General features: G+C 40.2%; 1 protein-coding gene across 1 annotated transcript in view; it reads right to left on the bottom strand.

The window, feature by feature from the left end:
- TMEM45A (transmembrane protein 45A) overlaps positions 1-20,954 on the bottom strand; it is an 85,819-nt gene extending 64,865 nt beyond the window's left edge. Inside the window, exons 1-2 of the mRNA XM_043997191.1 lie at positions 20,914-20,954; positions 20,630-20,746 (exon numbers count right to left, since the gene is read on the bottom strand). The gene's annotated coding sequence lies outside the window, so the exon portion shown is untranslated. The remainder of the gene's footprint in view (positions 1-20,629; positions 20,747-20,913) is intronic.
- Between the last annotated feature and the right edge of the window lie 1,642 nt (positions 20,955-22,596).

The following is a 22,596-nucleotide window of genomic DNA, read 5'->3' as shown; positions in this document are numbered from 1 at the left end:
CTGAGTTCAAATCTGACCTCAGACACTTAACACTTACTAGCTTGGGATCCTGGGCAAGTCACTTAACCCCAATTGCCTCACCAAAAAATAAAAAAATAAAAAATAAAATTAAAAAAAATAATGGTCTTAAATGCATAAAAAATACTCATTTTTTTAAAATTAAAGCTTTCCATAAAGGAAAGAAATTATATTGAAATAGTTATCCCAGGAGGCAGCTAGGTGGTACAGTCGATAAAGCACTGGCCCTGGATTCAGGAGGACCTGAGTTCAAATCCAACCTCAGACACTTGACACTTACTAGCCATGTGACCTGGGCAAGTCATTTAACCCTCGTTGCCTCACCAAAAAAAAAAAAAAAAAGCTATCCAAAAAAATTTAAAGTTCACAGAGTCCATATTGAGAAGCTTTTCTGTAGTTTTCCAAAGTCCCAATTGGAACTGAACAGAAGACCCTGTGCTCTGAAATCCTTTGCCTCATCTTGCTATATCCAGGGAACTCTGGCAAAGACATACTCAAGATAAAATAGAAGGGAACATTCCACTCCAAACAACTTTAAAATAGCACCTCAAATAAAATTTTAGAGCAGCAGAGCCAACAAAAACTCAGGGTCAGATTTTTTGCTGTCCTAAGAAAATTTAAAAGAGAGGTAGTAGTAGTCTGTAAAACCAAAGTGAAGGTCTGCTGGAGGTCTGCTGAAGCCCAGGCATGCCTTGGCAGCAACAGTGGCTGCAGCAGGAGGAGCAGCTTTGGGAACTCTCAGCCCAGAGACAGTAAGGGGGTCAGACAACTGCTAAGAAAGAGCTAGAAAAATAAGCAAATAACAACAACAACAAAAGAACCCGACCATAAAAATATACTACAGGAAAGACCAAGATACAGACTGAAAAGCAGACAACAGTGTGAAAACACCTATAACTAAAGCCTCAAAGAAAAATGCTAATTAGGCACAGGCCAAACAAAAATTTCTAGAAGAATTACAGAAAGAAATAAGAATGGTAGAGGAAAAATTGGGGAAAGAAATGAGTGATACAAGAAAATTATGAAAAGAGAATTTATACTTGGTAAAAGAGGCACAAAAAATACTAAAGAAAAGAACACTTTAAAAAACAGAAGTAGTCTAATGGTTTAAAAAGGCACAAAAATTCACTGAAGAAAAGAAAGAAAAAGTAAAAAGTAGAATTGGGCAAGTAGAAGCTAATGACTCCATGAAACATCAAGAAACAATAAAAACAAATTTGACAAAAATAGAAGAAAATGTGAAATATCTCATAAAAAAAATAACTGGCCTAGAAAACAGATCAAAGAAAGATAATTTATGAATCACTAAACTACCTGAATGTCATGATCAAAATAAAGGGCTAGAGCAGAATCTAATATGCTTCAAATTAAGTTAAAAAGGCAGGAGTAGGAGCATCTAGGTGGCGCAGTAGATAAAGCCCTGGCTCTGGATTCAGGAGGACCCGAGTTCAAATCCAGCCTCAGACACTTGACACTTAGTAGTTGTGTGACCCTGAGCAAATCACTTAACCCTCATTGCCCTGCAAAACAGTAGTAGTAGTAGTAGTAGTAGTAGTAACAATAAGGCAGGGTCAGAAATCATTATTTCAGACAAGGGAAAAACAAAAATAGACCTAATTTAAAAAGATAATCAAGGAAACTACATTTTGCCAAAAGGTACCATAGACAATGAAGTAATATCAAAAAATTTTGCAGCAAGTTTCTCTGATAAAGACCTCATTTCTCAAATACATACTGAGTATAGAAATCAGTCAAATTTACAAAACAAGAACCATTCCCCAATTGATAAATGGTCAAAGAATATGAACAGGCAGTTTTCAGAAGAAGAAATCAAAGTGATCTATAGTCATATGAAAAAAATGCTCTAAACACTATTGATTAGAGAAATACAAATTAAAACAACTCTGAGGGGGGCGGCTAGATGGCGCAGTGGATAAAGCACCAGCCCTGGATTCAGGAGTCCCTGAGTTCAAATCTGACCTCAGACACTTGACACTTACTAGCTGTGTGACCTTGGGCAAGTCACTTAATCCCCATTGCCCTGCAAAAAACAAAAAACAAACAAACAAAAAAACAACTCTGAGGTAGCACCTCATACCTTTAACAAATGCTGGAGGAAATGAGGGGAAAATAATCAACTATTAGTGAAGTTGTAAACTGATCCAACCATTCTGGAAAACAATTTGGAATTAGACCCAAAAGGTTATCAAACTGTACATATCCTTTGACACAGCAATACCACCACTAAGTCTGTATCCCAAAGAGATCAAAGGAAAAGGACCTATATGTACAAAAATTTTATAGCAGCAGCTATATGGTGGCAAAGAATTGAAAATCAAGGGGATATTCATCAATTAGAGAATAGCTGAAGAAGACAGTGCGTGAGATAATTCCATAATATCATGAATATTAGGTCTACAAGAGACCCTCATGATCATTTAATCCAAACCCCTTATTTTATTTTTTAAAAAACCTTTATGGGCAGCTAGGTGGTACAGTGAATAAAGCAACAGCCCTGGATTCAGGAGTACCTGAGTTCAAATCCTGCCTCAGACACTTGATACTTACTAGCTGTGTGACCCTGGGCAAGTCACTTAACAACCCTCATTGCCCCGCCAAACAAACAAACAAACAAACAACAATAACAACAACAACAAAACAAAATCCTTTGTTAAAAACTTAATAACCAGCTGACAAAAACCTGTTCTTTACTACCACAAAACGAACTGCTCTAATAGCTTTGTATGTATGAAACCTTTCCCTTTCTCTGATCTCTATATGGTAGGCATATACCACAAAGTGATATGATCATCTTCAATAATTTATTGCACTTGCAACTTGCAATTGTTTGACAATAATGCATGTCTAGGGGCAGCTAGGTGGCAAAGTGGATAAAGCACGAGCCCTGGATTCAGGAGTACCTGAGTTCAAATTCGGCTTCAGACACTTGATACTTACTAGTTGTGTGATCCTGGGCAGGTCACTTAACCCTCATTGCCCTTCTAAATAATAATAATAATAATAATAATAATAATAATAATAATAATAATAATAATGCATGTCTTTTCTGAACTTGAGACTGATATGAATAATTTCTGATTCAGAGGTCAGTTCTCTCTATTCACTTTACCAAATACATTATTCCTTTCTTCCAGATGTAAAAAAAAATAAAGATCACCAATCCAATTAGAGTTTATTGTAGTGGGTATAGTGAATAGAGACCTGACCTCTGAATCAGAAACCATTCTGGAAAACAATGGCAAACCACTCCAGTGTCTTTGCTAACAAAACTCCAAATGGGGTCAGGAAGAGTTGGGCACAACTGAACAACAACAGGTAGAAAGCTATGCCCTCATTAAGGCTATTAGTAGCACCTGATGTCTCACTGTCCCCACAGATCAACTACCTTCCCTTGAAGATTGTGGTAACAATATCCTCCCTCTATGGCCTAGGGCCTCATGCCCCTGGAGATAGGGAAGCAACCAGTGCCTTAAAGGTCTCTCCATATATACTGCCTGGGATCTGTTGCCTCTGCTGCCTCTCCATATAAAAAGACCTATAAGGCCTAGCTCAATGTATCCCTGTTCTGCAATGATTTTTCTTTTAGCTAGTATTCTATCCTGCCTTTTCCTTAAGGGCTATTTCAATTATCCCCTCTTGTATTTTCAAGATACTATCAAAAGGAGTGAATTCTTGGCTCTTTTGCTCCCTTCTCTTTCTATGGTCTCTACCTGGAGGTAGAAAGCACGCTTCCCCAAAGACTTCTCACCCCTGGGAATGCTGGTCCTACTTTACTTGAGGTCCTCCTCGGGGTTTTGACAACTTGCAACTCCTCTCACTAAGTGACTCTGGATTATTAGGCTCTTCTTTTGTAACAATAGCACCTAGTGGAGAGGTAGGGAAGGAAGGAAATAGACTCATCCCAGAAAACCATCTTACATATGTTCATTGCCCTTATATATAGTCAAGATGGGGGTCCTTTAATCCAGCAAACCCATCACTAGGTCTGTAACCCAAAGAGATTTTTTTAAGTGGGGTGGGGGAGGGGCAAAGACCTATTTGTACAAAAATATTTCTAGAATCTCTTTTTGTGGTGGCTAAGAATTGGAAATCAAAGGGATGCCCATCAATTGGGGAACAAGCTGTGGTATATGAATGTAATGGAATACTGTTGTGCTATAAGAAATGATGAGCAGGCAGTTTTCAGGAAAAAAAAACTGGAAAAATTTACATGAACTGATGCAAAATGAAGTGATCAGAAGCAGGAGAACATTGTACACAGTAACAGCAATACTGTACAAAGATCAACTATGAATGACTTGGTTCTTTTCAGCAATACAATGGTCCAAGACAATGCCAAAGGACTTATGATGGAAAATGTTCTCCACAAGCAGAGAAAGAACTGATAGAGTCTGAATGCAGATTGAAGCATACCATTTTCACTTTATTTTTTTTCATGGTTATTTTTCTTTTGGTCTGTTTCTTTTTTAATAACATAACTAATATGGAAATATGTTTTATGTACCTGCACATATGTAACATAGATCAAATTACTTATTAGCTTAGGGAGAGGGGAGGAGAAGGAGGGAGGGAGAAAATTTGGAACTCAAAAACAATTTCAATGAATGTTAAAAATTGTTTTATGTGTAATTGGAAAAAATAACTATTTTTTCAAAAAAGATAAGGGGGCAGCTAGGTGGCACAGTGGATAAAGCACTGGCCTTGGATTCAGGAGGACCTGAATTCAAATCCAGCCTCAGACACCTGACACTAGCTATGTGACCCTGGGCAAGTCACTTAACCCTCACTGCCTTACCAAAAAAAAAAAAAAGATAAGGACCCTGCTGCATGCTCCAATAAGCAAACTAAGCAGGGCTACCTCACTGAAAACACAGGTTCATACAACCCCTACATAGCCACAGTTTGGTGGACTAAGGATCTCTGGCTCACTCACATAATCCTAGCTTTAACTCTTTCCTGCCTTCTCTAGGGCTGTCTTTCATTGTCCCAAACCCACACTCATTAATGATGTAAGCCCAGATAGATGACCAAGAGTGCCACAGGCCATCAGGAGCCTATTATTGTCCCTGAGGACCTTGACATTGTTAGCTGATCCACAGTTCCACTGGCTCAGTTCTATCTTACCTTCTCAAGATCACCCCCGAAACATGTCTTTTTCAGGACTGAATTCAACTCCCCTTCTGTTCTTTTGGTTGGACATTTAGCTACATGAGCCTAACCATTAGCCTAGTCTATGTCAATAGTTAGTTTTCTTTTTTCTTTTTTTTCTTTTTTTTTCCTTTTTTGGTGGGGCAATGAGGGTTAAGTGACTTACCCAGAGTCACACAGCTAATGTCAAGTATCTGAAGCTGGATTTGAACTCCTGAATCCATGACCAGTGCTTTTTCCACTGCGCCACCTCGCTGCCCCCTGTCAATAGTCTTCTAATTGGTCTACCTGCCCCAAATCTCTCCCCATTCCTGTCCATCCTCCATTCAGCTTCCAAAATGATTTTCCTAAAACATAGGTTCATGTCAGTACCCCCACCCCTGACTCAATAAACACCACTGTCTCCCTATCATGTCCTTTTTTTGGCATTCAAAACCCTTTTTAACTTGTCCCACATACAACCACCTTTCCAGTCTTCTTATACCTTACTCCCCACCACACAATCTGAGATCCAGTAGCATTGGCCTCCTTGCTGTTCCTCAAGTAAGACACTCCATCTCCAGACTGGGCATTTTCTCTGGCTATTCCCCATGCCAGAAATTCTCTTCTGTCTCCTGGCTTCCTTCAAGGCCCTGCTAAAATCCTACCTTCTACAAGAACCCTTAATGCTAGTGCCTTCCCTCTAAGATTATCTCCAATTTTATCTAGTGTATATCTTGTTTGTACATAGTTGTTTGCATGTTGTCTCTCCCAATAAACTGAGATTCTTGAAGGTAGGGAATGGTTTTTTTACTTTGTTTTGTAGCCCCATTGTTTAGCACACTTCATAGACACTTGAATGCTTGTTGCCTGACTGGCCGATATTAGACTACATTGTCTGAGAGGACAAAATGCCCTTGTCAACCAATCTTGGAACTCCTCATTTAAATCCTTCCCAGGGTATTCCTACATTCCTCCTAGTGCTTGATTTTTATAGTTATTCCACAAACCTCTGCATCACAATTGCAATACCTTCCAAGGTGATGTTCCCTTTGGAGAAGTCAAATTCTTATCAAGCCAGAGTCTAACAACAACTAATATAAGGATTCCCAAGAGAACAGGGAAGGGCTCAAATGGTATTGCCCAGAACTTACCTTTTTGCTTGGTTGTGTTGGGGGGGGGGGTGTTATAAGGAGGGTTTTACTAAGGTTAGAGAAATGACTAGGAAATGGTGCTATTTTTTAAAAGAGCATCAGTAAAATATTTTAAAAGAAAAATAATGTCACAGTCTCTGACCTTGTTGTATGAAACAGAGTTAGTACCTACCAGCCACGACCCACATCCTCGGGCAGCTTATAGCATAGCCCAGTGAACAAGATTTGCTCATGTACACACATCAAAGGAAAGCACAGACACATGAGAAAAGTCATCCTGGGGTCTAAACCAGCCCCCAAGACAATAATATTTTTTCCAGAAAAAAAAAAAGAAACTCTCTTGCTCCCCCTTCCTGAAATCCCAACTTAATGACTAGCCTGAACACTATAATAGTTTTTGTTGGAGAGGTATATATACATATACATACATGTGTACACATGCATGTGTATATGTATATATGTACATGTGTATACATGTATATGCGTGCATATAACACACATGCGTACATAGATGCATGCATACGATGTTAGAATCAGGAAAAACCTGGACATGTATCCCATCTGACACTTGGGAGCTATGTGACCCTGGTCAAGTCAAATACTTCTCAGCCTCAGTTTCTTCATCTATAAAATGGGGCTGGCTTGTAGTCTACAACTTTCCTCATAGACATGTAGTGAGGAAATTGCTTTGTAAACCTTAAAGTGCTCTATGAATGCAAGCTGTTATTATGGTCTATGACTTTTGAAAGCATGAAAATCTCATTAAAGTTACAAAAGCTTTTCAGATTTCCTTTTTCTTGTTTCTGCAAGACTACTTATGAGTCAACTCTATCTTCCAAGTTTGCTATATCCTCTAAAATAAACAGCCATCAAAAAATTAAAAATAAAATAAAATAAATGACTATCATCTGCCGAAGCGGCACTTAAAGGATCGTGCAGGTCTAAATTTCCAGCCAACAAGACAGGTGAGGTGAAAATCAGTATGGTTCTCAACAAGTAGGATTCTAAACAACACTTTGAGGGGTATCATACACCCCAGTGAAGGAGTGCTCAATAACTGTTTTGCATATTTCAATTTTTACAAACACCAATTTTATCCCAAAGCAGTGACCCTTCAAAATCACAATTTGTGACACCCACCTCACCCATTCAGTGGCTTCCCATCACTCTTTCAAACTGCTCCTCAGTTCCTAAGACATTGTTGTGAGGGAAGGGGAGGGTTAGGGTAGTAGCCAGAACAATAGAATCTCTTGATTTAAATTTACAAGTAGATCAGGAACTCCAACCCAAAAATGAGGGAGGGGAGAAGGAGGGAGGGAGGGGGAGACAGATGGATGGAGGGGGGTAACAAACAGATGGGGGAAGGGGGAGGGAGAAAAGGAGGAAAGAAGGGAGGGAGGGCGGGAGGGAGGGACGGAGGGAGGAAGGGAGAGACAGAGACAGAGACAGAGGAGAGAGAATATTCTCCTGCTGAATCTTGTGAAATTTTTTGTGTTTATAAAGCCCTAAAGAGGGTTACTCATACAAGTGAGGTTAAATAGAGAAGTCAAGTGGAAGAAGGGTGTGAGGGATTTGTAGAGTGAGGATGAAGGGAAGGGACAAAAATTAGAGAGAGAAAAGTACAAGGCTTAATGAGACTCCTGTCAAATATCCACTAGTAAACATAACTTCCAGCAGTACCAATGAGAACCCAGACAAAAGAGTTCTTAAAATTTGGTGTCCACTTGTCTCACTCAACACCAAAAAGCACTTAATGCATCCACCAAGATTAATGGAAACAGTGGCCTAAATTTGGAGAAGACATTGATGAGCTGCAAATGTTTCTGACTTTGTCACACCAAGTCATCACCTCACACAGTTCAGATTAAAGCTGAGTAGATACAAGATTCCCCAACATAAACACAATAAAGGAAAGCAGAGCCACACGTAGCCCTCAAATCTGGTGTTTGCCAGAGCAGACATGATCATCATCACTGGTCACATCCATCAAGCAAAGTGCATCCCTATGCTAATTTTGAACAGTGTGGCAATACAGAAGACACACCCCTCCCCAAATAAGCCTGTTAGCACCCTGCTAGACAGTGACCAAGATTCCTTTTTGCCCACTTCTCTGTTGTGAAACTGATGACTTTGTTGTGCTCACTAAAAGCATTAATAGGAACCTGCTTTTTCCCCTAGTATGATAGGCGGAAGAACTATTATGCCTTTAGATGGTACACCATCCTTACCTGTTATTAAGTATTCATAGACTCAGAGTTTTAGAGCCAGAAGAGACCTTGGAAATCAACCCCTACCTTCATTTTACAAATGTGGAAACCGAGCCCCAGTGATTTGCCCAAAGACATACATGTGGTAAGTAAAAGGGCTGGAATTTGAACCTAGGATTAGAGGGATGGTAATCATTCTCCTATGAGTGAAGGTGTCACACTCAAGAGCATTCTGGGTCACACTGATATTGCTAGACAAACAAAATGGTAGAGAAAAGTTAGTTGGAAGGAAGTGGTAACCATGTTCCCTGCAGGAAAGGTCACTAAAATCAGATAGGGCAATAAATTGAGTGTGGTCATGGGACAGGGGATGATGTTGCAGTGAGAGGAAAAAGGTTTTCCTGACCCTTTCCTAGGAAACCAGTGTTCGGCTCCCATAAAATATTCCTTTTTTCCATAGTTTCTTCTCTATCCATTTCTGAAATCATGGGCTTTCTAAATGTTCCAAATTATTTCATACCTTTGCAATTTATTGCATAGTGCCTTTTATTCTAAAAGTGCAAAGAGTTACTAGAATATTTCCTTTAGGATCTGTTTTCTCCTCTATAAAATGGGGGGGGGCAGGATTTGATGAGATGATTTCTAAGATCCCTTCTGGCTCTAAATCCTATGACTGTATGATTGGATTCACAATAGTCACGGAAGGATATTTTTAAATTGCCCATCTTACAGAGAACCAAACTGAGGCATTCAGAGGTGTGTCTGCAAATACAAACTGAGTATGAATACTAGCAGGCTTAACTCATCAAAATGTCACCAAAAAGAAAGTCACATTCTGTGAGGGTAGTCCAATTCATACCCTATTCAGCCACTAAAGTGGTTTTCCTAAAACACAAGTCTGATCATGTCACCCCCGCTACTCAATAAACTCCTGTGCCTCCCTATTGTAGCCAAGAGCAAATACAAAATACTCTGTTTGGCATTCAAAGCCTTTCATAACCTAGCCCCTTCCTACCTTTCCAGTCTTCTTACACCTGACATATGCTCTTCAGTCCAGTGACATTGGCCTCCTGGCTGTTCCATGAACAAGACACTCCATCTCTCAGCTCCAGGCATTATCTCTAGCTGTCCCCCATGCCTGAAATGCTCTTCCTCCTAATCTCCTACTGACCTCCCTGACTTCCTTTACATCCCAGATACAATTCCACTTTCTACAGGAAGCCTTCCCAACCCCTCTTAATTCAGTGCTTTTCTCTTTTTAAATTATTTCCTATTTATCCTGTACATGCTTTGCTTTGTATATATTTGTCTGTATGTTGTCTCCTCCGTTAGACTATAAACTCCTTGAGGGCAGAACTGTCTTTTACTTCTTTTTGTATCCCCAGTGCTTGGCACAGTGCCTGGCACATAGTAAAAGTTTAATAAATGTTTACTGAATTATTGAATTGAATATAACAGTGTGAGGAAGAGGTATCATTTCATCTCTGATCCTGTGTCCACTACAGAAATGGGGAAGCTGAGGTACAATACTGTAAGTCAGTGCTGTTTGCTTTTAAGGAGCTTACAATCTATTAGTAAAAGGAAACTATATAAATGAAACAAAAAAATTACAAAGTAACACTTTTAAAATATATACACTGAAAATAAATGTCAAGGATATAGAATAATAGATTGACCAGAATCCAAAATGGTCCATTTTGATTTAAAAAAAAAGAATGGCAGAAAGGGGAATACCTTCAGGAATCAATGAATTTTGAGTCAGATCTTAAAAGATGCCTCAGATATTGATTGTGTGGGAGAGGATAAAAGGATTCAAAAAAGGAGGGACATGCAATGACCAGTTGGGATATAGCCATGCTAGGGATGGCATTTGGGTTCTTGAGTAACACCATAGATACTGCAATGAAAATGGTGTTTCAGGAAAATAGTTTCATAGTTTAGCAATTATACACAGGGTAGAAAGGAAGATGGGGGCAGCTAGGTGGCGCAGTGGATAGAGCACCGGCCCTGGAGTCAGGAGTATCTGAGTTCAAATCCGGCCTCAGACACTTAACACTTACTAGCTGTGTGACCCTGGGCAAGTCACTTAACCCCAATTGCCTCACTAAAAAAAAAAAAAAGGAAGATGGAAAATCAAGAGGCAGGAAAATTAAACTAGAATAGAAACAGATAGGAGATGTATATATGTAATTCTGAAGAGAGGACAGACTATTTCAGACTTAAGTTTTATGATGCCCATTGCTCATCTCTGATCATTGGAGTCCATTTGCTGCCTGCTACTACTGAATTTGGACCTGGGTATTTAACAGAAATCACATGGATGGAGTTGAGAGGGAGGGTATCATCTTATTATAAGAACAACATATTTGGGAAAACATATCCCATTATTGAAGAAGTGCTGCCAATTTGGGAAATTGGAAGAGTGTCAAATGTCAGGCCAGATCAGTCATTCTACTCCCTTAACACAGTGACCTACACCAGTCACACAAGCAAAGCTTGCGGCTGATGATTACATCAGGTACCCAATAGATGCCTTCTGCTGACTACAGCAATCACCCAATAAATGCTTGCTGCTGTTTATAACAGGTACCCAATAAATATTTGCTGTTGATTACAGCAGGCACCCAATAAACATTTGCTGCTGATTACAGCAGGCACCCAATAAATGTTCTCTGCTGATTACAGCAGGCACCCAGTAAATGCTTACTGCTGGTTATAGCAGACACCTAGTAAATTCTTGCTGCTCTGGATTATATCATTCAAGTCCTAAGATCTACTCCAGGTCCTAAATGATCTTTTTAATATTTTATTCTATACTACACCATGCCCTGCTTATTTCTCCACCAGGTTGAACTAGGACAAAACACCCATTTTTCAGGTTAGCATTTGAGTGTCTCCCCAGTCTGGGGAGACATCTATCTTTCCAGTGTGATTTCATGTTATCCCCCAAAACATCACCATCATTACTATCATCATCATTGTCCAATAATAAAAATTTATCATGTAGTAAAACTAGTTTATTAGATGTTGCCTGTGCCAGGTATTTTAGTTTGTCTCTGAAGTCTTTGTAAACTTGCTCTCAGATCTGGGATTCACTCTCTCCTAAACTCGAATCCCTACTGCACAGGCACTGTGCTAAGTGCTAGAGATCCAAAAGATATCAAAAAGAAATCCCCTCCCTCAAGAAGCTGATATTTTAATGGTGAGAAAACATGTAAATAAATAGGTATATAAAAGATACATACAGAGTAGATGGATGGTAATTTTAGAAGGGAAGGCTTTAGCAAGTGGGGGAAACCAAGAAAAAAGTCCTTTAGAAAATAAATAAATAAATAAATAGAAAATGGATGAATGAATGAATAGGTGAATAAATGAATGAATGGATAGATAGATAAATAAGTAAATGGATGAATGAATGAATACATGAGTGAATGAATACACGAATAAATAAATAAATGAAGAGTAGACAAATAAATAAATGATTGAATGAATGAATAAGTAGATAGATAGATAGATAAAAGTAAATAAATAAATAAAATAAAAACCTCCTGTAGAAAGTGGCATTTGAACTGAGATTTGAAAGAAGACAGGGATTTTAAGAGGTGCAGGTGAGAGGGGAAAACATGGGGGAGAGGATGGGAACAGCAACGGCAAAGGCATGGAGTGTCATGCATGGAGAAGTTCCAAGAGAGCAGGAATAATTTCATTTTTACCAAGCATAGGACCTTAGATAGAAATGCTTGTTGAATTATAACTAGAACAATCTAAGCTTTGCCATAGAATCTGAAGAGTATTGAAATTTTATAAGCTTTAAAGTACAATGTCAATATTTTTGTTACCATCACTATGTCACTTTGTGGGGAATGATAGAATCAGAAATAGAGAAAGAGGGGCCAGTGTGGACCTTAGTGCCAGGATATTATGTCTAGTGACCAGACAGTGGAAGAGTTTGCCCAACATGTTCTGTGGAGACCATCTGGCCCTGATCAGGGTCAGAAGGGTTGACCAGTTTGGTCTAGTCCTTAGGGACAATAGGATATCAGAGCTAAAGGAAAAAAAAATACTTTAGAGATCATCTAGTTCTACCCCTTAACTGACCAAATATCAGACAATCATTTTCTATTTCCCCAGTGGTTGACTTATCCAATCAAGAGCTAAGGAGGCATAATTGCTTCAAATCTCTCATGATCAAGGAGAAGTAACAAAAGGACAATAAGAAAAGAATGGCAAAATGGAGGCATCCACAGAAATGAGAAAACGACAAGCATATGCTTCCTTTGGTAACATTGGCTTTGTCTGGAACAATAAATTAATTGTAGAGATAGTTTAAGGGGACTTTTGAGAAGATGGTGATTCAAGAAGTCATTAGGGAGTCTACATCTTTGGAGTGCCTGATACAATCACTCCAAAAATCTCCAAATAATGCCATAAGACAATTCCTGGAGCAACGGAACCCATAAAAGGACGGGCTGAGATCATTTTCCAGTCAAAGACAGCTTAGAAGTTTGGCAGGAGGGATCTGCTGTACCGGGGCAGGAGTAGAGCCCAACCCCATGGTCACACCAACACAGATCCAGCCCCAGGCAGGCCATGACAGAGAAATTTACCCCCAGAGCCTCCAAATCAGCTGCACTGCCAGTGTCTTCTGGAACTAAGCTCAGTTTGGTGAGAGGGCTGAAGGGTTGGCGGGGCGGGGTGGGGGGGAGAATACAGGGGTCTCTGCTGGAGCTGAAGCAGAATTCACTTGTTCTTCCCCAGCTGCTAGGAACCAGGAAGCAATCTTGAGTGGCAGCCCAGGTTGGGGAGGGGCACAGGCTCACCGGAGCTATTAACCCAGTGAAACAAAATTTTGTTTCCTGATTGGATAGCAAGTATGCTTGGGGTTATTTACAGACCAGAGTACAGGCCAGGTGAGTGAAGAACCTGCCCCTCCTTAAAGCATACCACCTTGGACCCCCTGAAGCTTGGGACAGTACATCCTGGAAGCAGTGCCCCACTTTAAGAAGGAGTTAAAAGTCAAGAAATAGGTGGGCAAGATGAGCAGACAGAGAAATATGCAGACCATAGGAAGTCTACATCTTCAAAATTTTCCTCAAAACTGATGCCTGGGGAGTCGTGCCTTCTTGTTGAAGGCAAATGAAAACAGACTATCTCCATTCAATTCCCAAAGTCTTTCTTTGAGGGATTGCATTGGATTATAAAGATGACTATTTTCTTTGCCCCTAAAAACTTAATAGCCAATTTAAACAAAACACACCCTACAAATTAGCAAAGATGATAGTAAATCAGAACACTCAATGATAGAGAGGCTGTGGGAAGGCAATCAAACTAACTGTTGGTAGAGTTCTGAATTAGTCCAACTATTTTAGATAATAATTTGGAATTATGGAAGAAAATAACCACACTGAGGTACCACTTCATATCCATCACATTGGCAAAGTTGACCAAAAAAGACCATGACAAATGCTATCTCTAGTATCTGGGTGGGGGTGGGGGAGGGGGAGAGATATACCGATACACTATTGGTGGAATTATGAACTGGTCCATCCATTCTGGAATGAAATTTGGTACTATGCCCAAAAAACATAAAGTGTGAAGACCCTTCAACCCAGTGATATTACTACTAGGTGTATACCCCAAAGAGATCAAAGAAAGAAGAAAAAGATCCATATGTACAAAAATACTTCTAGCAACTCTTTTTATGGTGGCAAAAACTTGGAAACTGAGGGGATGTTCATCAATTGGGGAACAGCTAAACAGTTATGGTATATGAATGTGAAGGAACATTATTGTGCTTTAAGAAGTGATGAAGGGGATGGTTTCAGAGAAACCTGAAAAGACTTGTATGAATTAATACACAGTGAAGCAAGCAGAACCAGGAGAACAATTTATACACTAGACACAAATACTGTAAAGATAACTGAAAGACTTGGGAACTCTGATCAATACAGTGACCAATCAAAATTCCAAAGGACTCATAATGAAACATGCTGTCCACCTCCAAAGAGAACTGATGGACTCAAAGTTCAGATTTAGGCATTTTTATTTTCATATGACTAATGCAGGAATTTGTTTTGCATGCCTATACATATTTGTAATGAATTTTTTTCTTGCTTTCTCAATGGAAGGGAAGGGGGGGCACTGTTTGGCCATTCCCCATTTGATGGGCATCCCCTCAGTTTTCCAGTCTTTGCCATCATGAAAAGAGCTACTATAAATATTTTTGTATAGATGGGTCCTTTTCCCCTTTCTTTGATTTCATTGGAATTGGGGAAAGTGGGAGGAAGAGAATTCAGAACTGAAAATAAAATAAAATTGTATTTTTATAAAAGTAACTCTGCTGTTCATACCCACTGACCCATGATCTCACTATTGGACTCACTCTGCCTGGCACAAACTTGGCCAAAAGAATAAGAAATTTGACTGAGACAAAAACAAATATTTAGTCACTCCTCAAACCCCATTGACTTGTTTCCTCATCTAGACAATGGGGATGATAATGCTTGCACTGCCTACCTCAAAGTGTTGTCACTGTGGGAAAAGCATTTTGTAACCATTAAAATACTTTATAGGGGCAGCTAGCTAGGTGGTGCAGTGGATAAAGCACATGCCCTAAATTCAGGAGGACATAAATTCAAATCTGGCCTCAGACACTTGACACTTACTAGCTGTGTGACCCTGGGCAAGTCACTTAACAACCCTCATTGCCCCGCAAAAACAAAAAACAAAAACTCCATAAACAGAAGTTATCACTACTCTTCTCAGGCCTGTCCTCTTCAGTGCCGAGCCTGCAATGCCTCTCAAAATAACCTCACATGAGTCAAGGGCCACAAAGAGGTAAAAGAAAGATCAAAGGTGGAACAACAACAGGGCCCCTCCTAAAAGCTGGCTTATAAACACTGACCCCGATTCTCTCAACTAGCTCTAGAAAACCTTGTCTCCTCTATTGCCCTTCATTCTCCATACCCAAAATTACAAGTGAATTTTTAAAAATTATTCATTTTATTTTCAATTAACATACACAATACCTGGTACAAGGAGAAAGACCACTGGCTCTGTAACAAGAGGAACTGAGTTCAAATTCTGCCCCTCACAATGACCTAGATAACATAACCTTCCATGGGCCTCAGTTTACTCATATGAAAAATGAGAGAATTGGACTAGATGGCATGGGAGATCCCTTTCACCTCTGGTTCCATGATCCTATGATTTCTTCTGAGCTATAATTATAATATTAGTTTTCATTATGATCAGTTGTATAGCATTCTCATTTTTTCAAACTTAGTACTAAACAAAATATACAAAATACCTAAGTAGAGTTCTCTCTGTTGTAAATTTGTCCTTTTCCATCTTTTTATCCATCCACCAATTTTGGTTTTTGCTGTCCCCCATTTAACACTCTGGCTCTCAATATCATAGGGTATACAGAACAAAACCCTCTTCAATGTGGCCAGGAGAAACATCTCCTCTGTTTAATCCTATAGGGGTTGTTGTTGTTCAGTCATGTTCAACTTTTCATGACCCCAATTGGGGTTTTCCTTGGCAGAGGTATTGGAGTAGTTGGCCATTTCCTTCTCTAGCTCATTTTACAGATGAGGAAATTGAGGCAAATAGGGTTAAGTGACTTGCCCAAGGTCACACAACTAATAAGTATCTAAGACTGGATTTAAACTCAGAAAGATGAGTCTTCCTGACTCCAGGACGAGTACTCTATCCACTGCACCACCCAGCTGCCCCATTCTATAGGGGAAGAGAAGCCAAATTCTCCCACACTCACAGAAGCTTCAAGACATAGATTTATGACACCCCAATCTCTAGTGGCCTAATTAATTCTTCCAAGGCATTAAGAGAGAGTAGAAGTACTGGCCCTAGCAACTAACTTCCTACAAGAAAATGACTTAGCACTGAAAAAAAAAATTGGTTATCTAATCTCATACTACAATGGGAATCCCTTGTCTACATCTAAGAGAAAAAGACTTTCCTATCCAATTCATTCATTATTGTAGCTACGACCCCCCCCCAAAAAAAAAAAAACCATTTTTTTCAACACTAGAAGTTGAGTCAAATCTGAATACTGAAAGAAGTGAAAACTAAGTGTTATAATAAGATTAAGAACCATTACCCTGAGAGTGAAATCGTGCTTGGTTGTAAGCTCATTGAGAACCATGAACAGTGGTTTTTACGTAACTCCTGAGTTTGCTGGTACCCCCCCCCCATTCTCTCCTATCCTCTACTACTTTGCATATATGGAAGAAAAGCAACTACACCGAACTACTACCTCATAGCCATCATATTGAAAACGTTGACAAAAATAAAAAATGACAAATGCTGGATGAGCTGTGTGGAGAAAAGGCACATTAATACACTACTGATGGAGACTGAGATACATACATACATACATACATACGTACATACATACGTACATACATACATACATACATACATACATTTTCCCTCACTTATTAATGTACAAAAATAGAATGTGAACTCCTTGAGGGCAGAGACTATTTAATTTTTGTCTTTGAATCTTTAGTGCCTTGAAAAAGGAGATGCTTAATTTGTTGAATGAATGGATAGAAGGGAGAAAAACTCAGATTTATAGTAAGAAGACCTAGATTTGAATGACTTTCCACAAATCATTTCATTTCTTCGGGCCTCAGTTTCCTCATATAAAATGGAGGGGGTCAGGGAGAGAGAACTACATGATCTCTGAGGTCCCCTTCCAGTTCTAAATCTATGATCCTATAAACCAGAAATAAGCAGACACATTACTGATTTTCTTTCTGCCCCAAAGGGGCAGTTAACTTTTTAGCCAAAAGGATGAAGTCAATCAAGCTCATGAGAATAGCAGATAATTGTTCCAGGGCAGCCAAAGAGGGTGGCTCTCTAAACATCACACAGAATGGTCTGTATCACTCAAGGGCCTGAGCCTGAGCAGAAGTGATGGTGGTAGAGAAGACAGTGGGGAAAGCTTCTCATCTCCACCAGCTCCTGTGCACAAGGAAAGTGTTGGCATGAGCTCAAACTCCTGGAAGAGAAAGTTATCTAAACAAATGTGCTTACATGCCTAGTATAATAGTTAATAAAATGACCACTAATCCTCTTGTTACCCACAAAATAACAATGCAGATGACTCCCACATCTTTCCCTCTACTTCTGATCTCTCTTCTGAACTCCAGACCCATATCTGTCACTGACAAGAGAGAGCCAGAGTTAGAGACTGGGAACCTGGACAGACAGACAGAGGGTGACCTCTAGTCTAGCTCTAAAATCTACGAGCCTTCAATTTCCAATTGCCTATAGGACCTCACCACTCAAATGGTCCACTGGTACCTCCAGCTCAGCAACATCTCCAAGAACGAGTTCATTATCTTTTCCCTTGAGGCTGATTCTCCTTCTGATTTCAGCATTTTCTGTCTATGGAACCATTATTTACTATCTCCAGTGGGGTTAACTCTTCCTTTCCCTTCTTTCTCAATCACCTCCCATAGCCAATCAGTCACCAAATTTTACAGGTTCTACTTAATTTGTTATCACTTCCATCCCTTGAGGGCAGGGTGGCATTACCACCTTCAGGCCTATTCCAATAGTCTCCAAATAAGTCCTACCACCTCTGCTCTCTTCCCCTCCAATCTATCCTCCAAACCACTTCCAAATTATTCTTCCTTATGCATTAAGGGGAATGCACAGTGGATAGAGCACTGGGCCTAGAGTCCAAGGGACCTGAGTTCAAATCTGGTCTCAGAGACTTACTAGCTGTGCTACCTTGGGCAAGTCATTTAACAATTCTGTTAGCCTCAGTTTCCCTTTCTGCAAAAGGAGGATAATAATAGCACCTGCCTCCCAAGAGTTTTGCAAGGATCAAATGAGATAATATTTATACAGTGCTGAACACAGTACTTGGCACATAGGTGCTATAAAGGTACTAGCTATAAGTAGTATTATTATAAATATCATTCATCTACTCAAAACCCTCTATTGGTGCTCTATGATTTGCTATGTTCAAACTCCTATATCTGACCTTCAAGGCTATCCACAATCTGGTACCACCTCATCTGCCCATTTTGTCTCATATTATCACCTTTCTCTGATTATATGCTCTAGCCAAAATGGGCTTCTAATGCTGCAATTCAAAGCTGGAACTTGCTAATGAACTCTATTGAATGATTGATGAGGGGTGGAGAAAGGGAGGTTCACGAGCCAAAAATAGAAAAGACATAAGAGAATTCAAAATATAAACTAATTTTAAATGAAACTGTATATTTTAAAGAATTCAAATGACATTATATTTTAAAATAGCTGAAACAAGTAGTTAAAAGTAACATTAAGGGGCAGCTAGGTGGTGCAGTGGATAGAGCACCAGCCCTGGAGTCAGGAGTACCTGAGTTCAAATCCGGCCTCAGACACTTGACACTTACTAGTTGTGTGACCCTGGGCAAGTCACTTAACCCCAATTGCTTCACTTTAAAAAAAAAAATAAAAGTAACATTAAACCAATATATGAATCTTTCTAATAGGGCTAAGATGAGCTATCTCTTTACCATCACTCAATGTAGCCTTAAACAAGTTACTGGGCTCCACATTCCTCATTTATCACATGTTGGGGGCCAGAAGAAATAGTGAAGGGTTCATTCACTATATTATCTCCAAGGGCCCTTCCAGGGCTGATATTTGTGAACTATTTCCACAAAATACACAGGGCAACTTGTCTTGAGAACAAGTCACTAGGTGGAGTTCCCTGGAGACAGTTTGCCAAAAGTACAGTGGCCTGACAGTTCCCAGCCTCACCTTTCCAGCCATGCCCCACATTAATTAAGGACAGAATGGAGGAAAAACAAACAAATAAACAAGATAGAAAGTAGAAAGGTGTGGCAGCCCAAGGAAGGGAGGGATGGTGTCAGTGGTGATTACTTAATGGCAAGGATATCCAGGTGACAGCAACAGGTGAGGAGGTATTATGAGTGACATGGCTTCCTTGAACTGCATCAATGATGCCCGCCTCATTTGTTTCACCCTTTTCCATCTACCTTTATTTTTTCGGTAACAAAAACACACTTGCTCTCAAGGTAAGGAAATTTCCTCCTACTTCATTTACACTCAAGAATTGTAAATCAGACTTCTTAGCCTATTAATTTTTTAAAATTCCAAATAAGAAACTGAATATTACAAGCAGAAAAAAGAAAGAAAGAAAGAACTATGGTTTTAGGTATCCTAAAGGGGTCGGGCCTCAGTTTGTTCAAATCATCCGACTATTTCCTAATACTTTCTGAATATTTAAATATGCAATCATAAGTATTTATAAATCAAATGTAATAATTCTTACATCATCCCACTTTTAAGCTACTTTTAAAAGGATATTGTTGAATAACATGCACTTTCTTCTGTTAAATATGTATTTAAAATAGCAAGATTAGCAGGGTAGGAGAAATCTTCGGGCTGTATCTGCACTAAAATGTAGTGGAAAATCACAGTCATTATTTAAATAATTAATGTTGAAAGCACTTTAACCCGAAATATCTAGATAATTAAAGCAAATTTTTTCATCTATCCTGCTATTAATAAAATTGCCTCAATTCTCCAAGAGGAAATACATCAATGAGTCAATCAACAAGTATTTACCAAGCCCCTTCCATGTGCCAGGCACTGTGCTAAGTGCTGGGAATTACAGCCTAAAAAGAAGAGGACTAAGGAGGTATAATTAAAAGGACAAGCTTCATTCTCGGTTTAAAAAAAAAAAAAAGCACAGTATATCCAACTTCAGAGTTGGGGCGATTTACTAGAAAATACCAATTAACATCTGCCTTTCCTTCCAACATTGGGAGGGAAAAAAAAAACCGTGTAGATTAGGGGTAGGGTAGGGGACAGGGAAAGGATATTAGCAAATAAGAGACAGAAGGAAGGGGGGAAGAGTTTATGCAGTTTCTGGCAAAACGAAGTGTTTTTCTCTCCTTCATCAACCAGTAAAAGCGCTAGTGAGGATATAGCGGCCACTACTCACAACTAAAATTTAACATTAGAAGTACAATACCCAAGGCACACAATACCTCCCCTTCGTCCCCGCCTTCACTCCCCCCCCCCAAAAAAAAAAAAAAAAAACCTTACCTAACTTGTCAGTTTCTGTACGACTCAGTCAGTCTTCACCACTTGGTTGCTATAGCCGATTTAAAACCAGACAACAGCTGGGCTTTTGTTGATGGGGCTGATTCTGTTCTGATTGCTCTAAATCCAAGAAAATTAGATTAAGTACTTGGTCCCATTTCTCTGAGAAAAGTTTTGAATGCGGGTCCTCGATTTCTTCTTTGGGACAGGCAATAATAAGTCACTAAATGGCCAGAGGGAGAGAACGAGGGCTAAGTAAGAAACTAACCAAGTGGAAATGAACCAACCCTCAAGCAGCGCCGCGCAACTGTCCAGATGTGCTTCATTTGCCCGCACCCCTGGCAAGGACTTGGGCTGCCGCGGCTGGCAGCAGCCCAAGCTCATTGGTGGCTACGACTGCCCTCTGCTCTCTGATTGGCTCCTCGCCCTGCCACTCTCTGGCCATCTCCAGTCCACTGCTAAACCTATGCTCTCCAACCTCCCTCTACAGACAGAGAGCGGGAGCTGCAGGCGCGGCCAGTGATGTGGCACTGAACAGCAGGGCGGGGAGGCGGAGTCCTGGATGGGGATGGGAAAGCAAAGCCGGGCCGGAGGGTAGTGAGGGGAGCTAGCTGGAAGAAGGGAGGGGGCGCCTGCGGAGGTAATTGCACGACTTAGCTAGTCTTCAAATACTTCTCCCTTTCAGACCCTTATCTACAGACATCCTGTTAGGCAGCGCTGGAAGTTCGCAAGCCAGTTTGTTTGGACAGGATGTTTTCAGTACCACCTCTGAGCAGAGATGGGAGGTGGACAACGGTGCAGCACACACCCTCCATCCCTCCACCCTTTACCACCCAAGCTAGCCCTAAAGCAAATCTCACCCTATGTCCCAACGTCACTCTGCTAGCCAGACTCAAAGACGGAGAAGCCTTCTGGGTCCTGAGCATCAAGAATGCCCGAGGCAGGGGCGGCTAGGTGGCTCAGTGGATAAAGAACCAGCCCTGGAGTCAGGAGGACCTGAGTTCAAACCCGACCTCAGACACTCGACACTTACTAGCTGCGTGACCCTGGGCAAGCCACTTAACCCCCATTGCCCGCAAAAAAGTATATATTAGAAGAAGAAAAGAAAACTCATAATCCCTTGGTTTCCTAATTTTATCAAAGAAACAAAGTTTGTGGGGAGGGGGTGCGAAGGGAAGAGGAGAGAAATTAGGTAGGATTAAAAGTTATTCATCTTTAAAGGATTCTCTCCTTTGCTGAATCTTCTTCCAGGCTAACTTTGGATATCCTGGGGACCTTCTCTCCTCCCTCTTTACTATGTCACTTGGTGATTTCGTCAGTTCCCTGGATTCAAATATCTCTATGCTGATGATTTTGTTATTGTTCTTGTCCCGCTCGTTTTACAGATGAGGAAACTGAGGCGAACCAAGTCAAGTAATTTGCAGTCACACAGCTAACGAGTGTCTGATGTCAGATTTGAACTCGGGAAGATGAGTCTTCTGCCTCCAGAACCAACACTTCATCCACCCAGTGGCCCCCTATACAACCCTGAACTACCTTCTAACCCCCAAATTCGAACTACTTATTGAAATCTCAAACTAGAAATTCTGTAGATATCTTAAACTCAATACTTCCAAAACTAAACAGTTCTCCCCCTCGTCCTAATTAATCCACTCTGTTGCCAAGTGCTGCCAATTCTACCTTAAAAACATCTCTCCTCTTCACTCCTTTCTTTCAACTGATAGTCACCACCCTGTCGAGGTCCTTATCACCTCACATCTGGAAATTTGGTCTCTCCCCATGCCAATCCATCCCCCCACCCCCACCCCGTTCAGCTGCTGAATTGAATTTAGTAAAGCCTAAGTCTGACCACATAACTCCTCTATTCAATAAACTCTAGTGGCTCCCTATCACCATTAGGATCAAATCTAAAACCTTGTTTGGCTTAGAAAGTCTTCCATAACATCATCCCTACCTACCTTTCCAGATTT

Source organism: Dromiciops gliroides, chromosome 3 (genome assembly GCF_019393635.1).
Source record: "Dromiciops gliroides isolate mDroGli1 chromosome 3, mDroGli1.pri, whole genome shotgun sequence".
NCBI classification, from domain to species: Eukaryota; Metazoa; Chordata; class Mammalia; order Microbiotheria; family Microbiotheriidae; genus Dromiciops; species Dromiciops gliroides.
The sequence above is the reverse complement of the archived record's forward strand: the minus strand, read 5'-3'. Positions and strand labels throughout refer to the sequence as shown.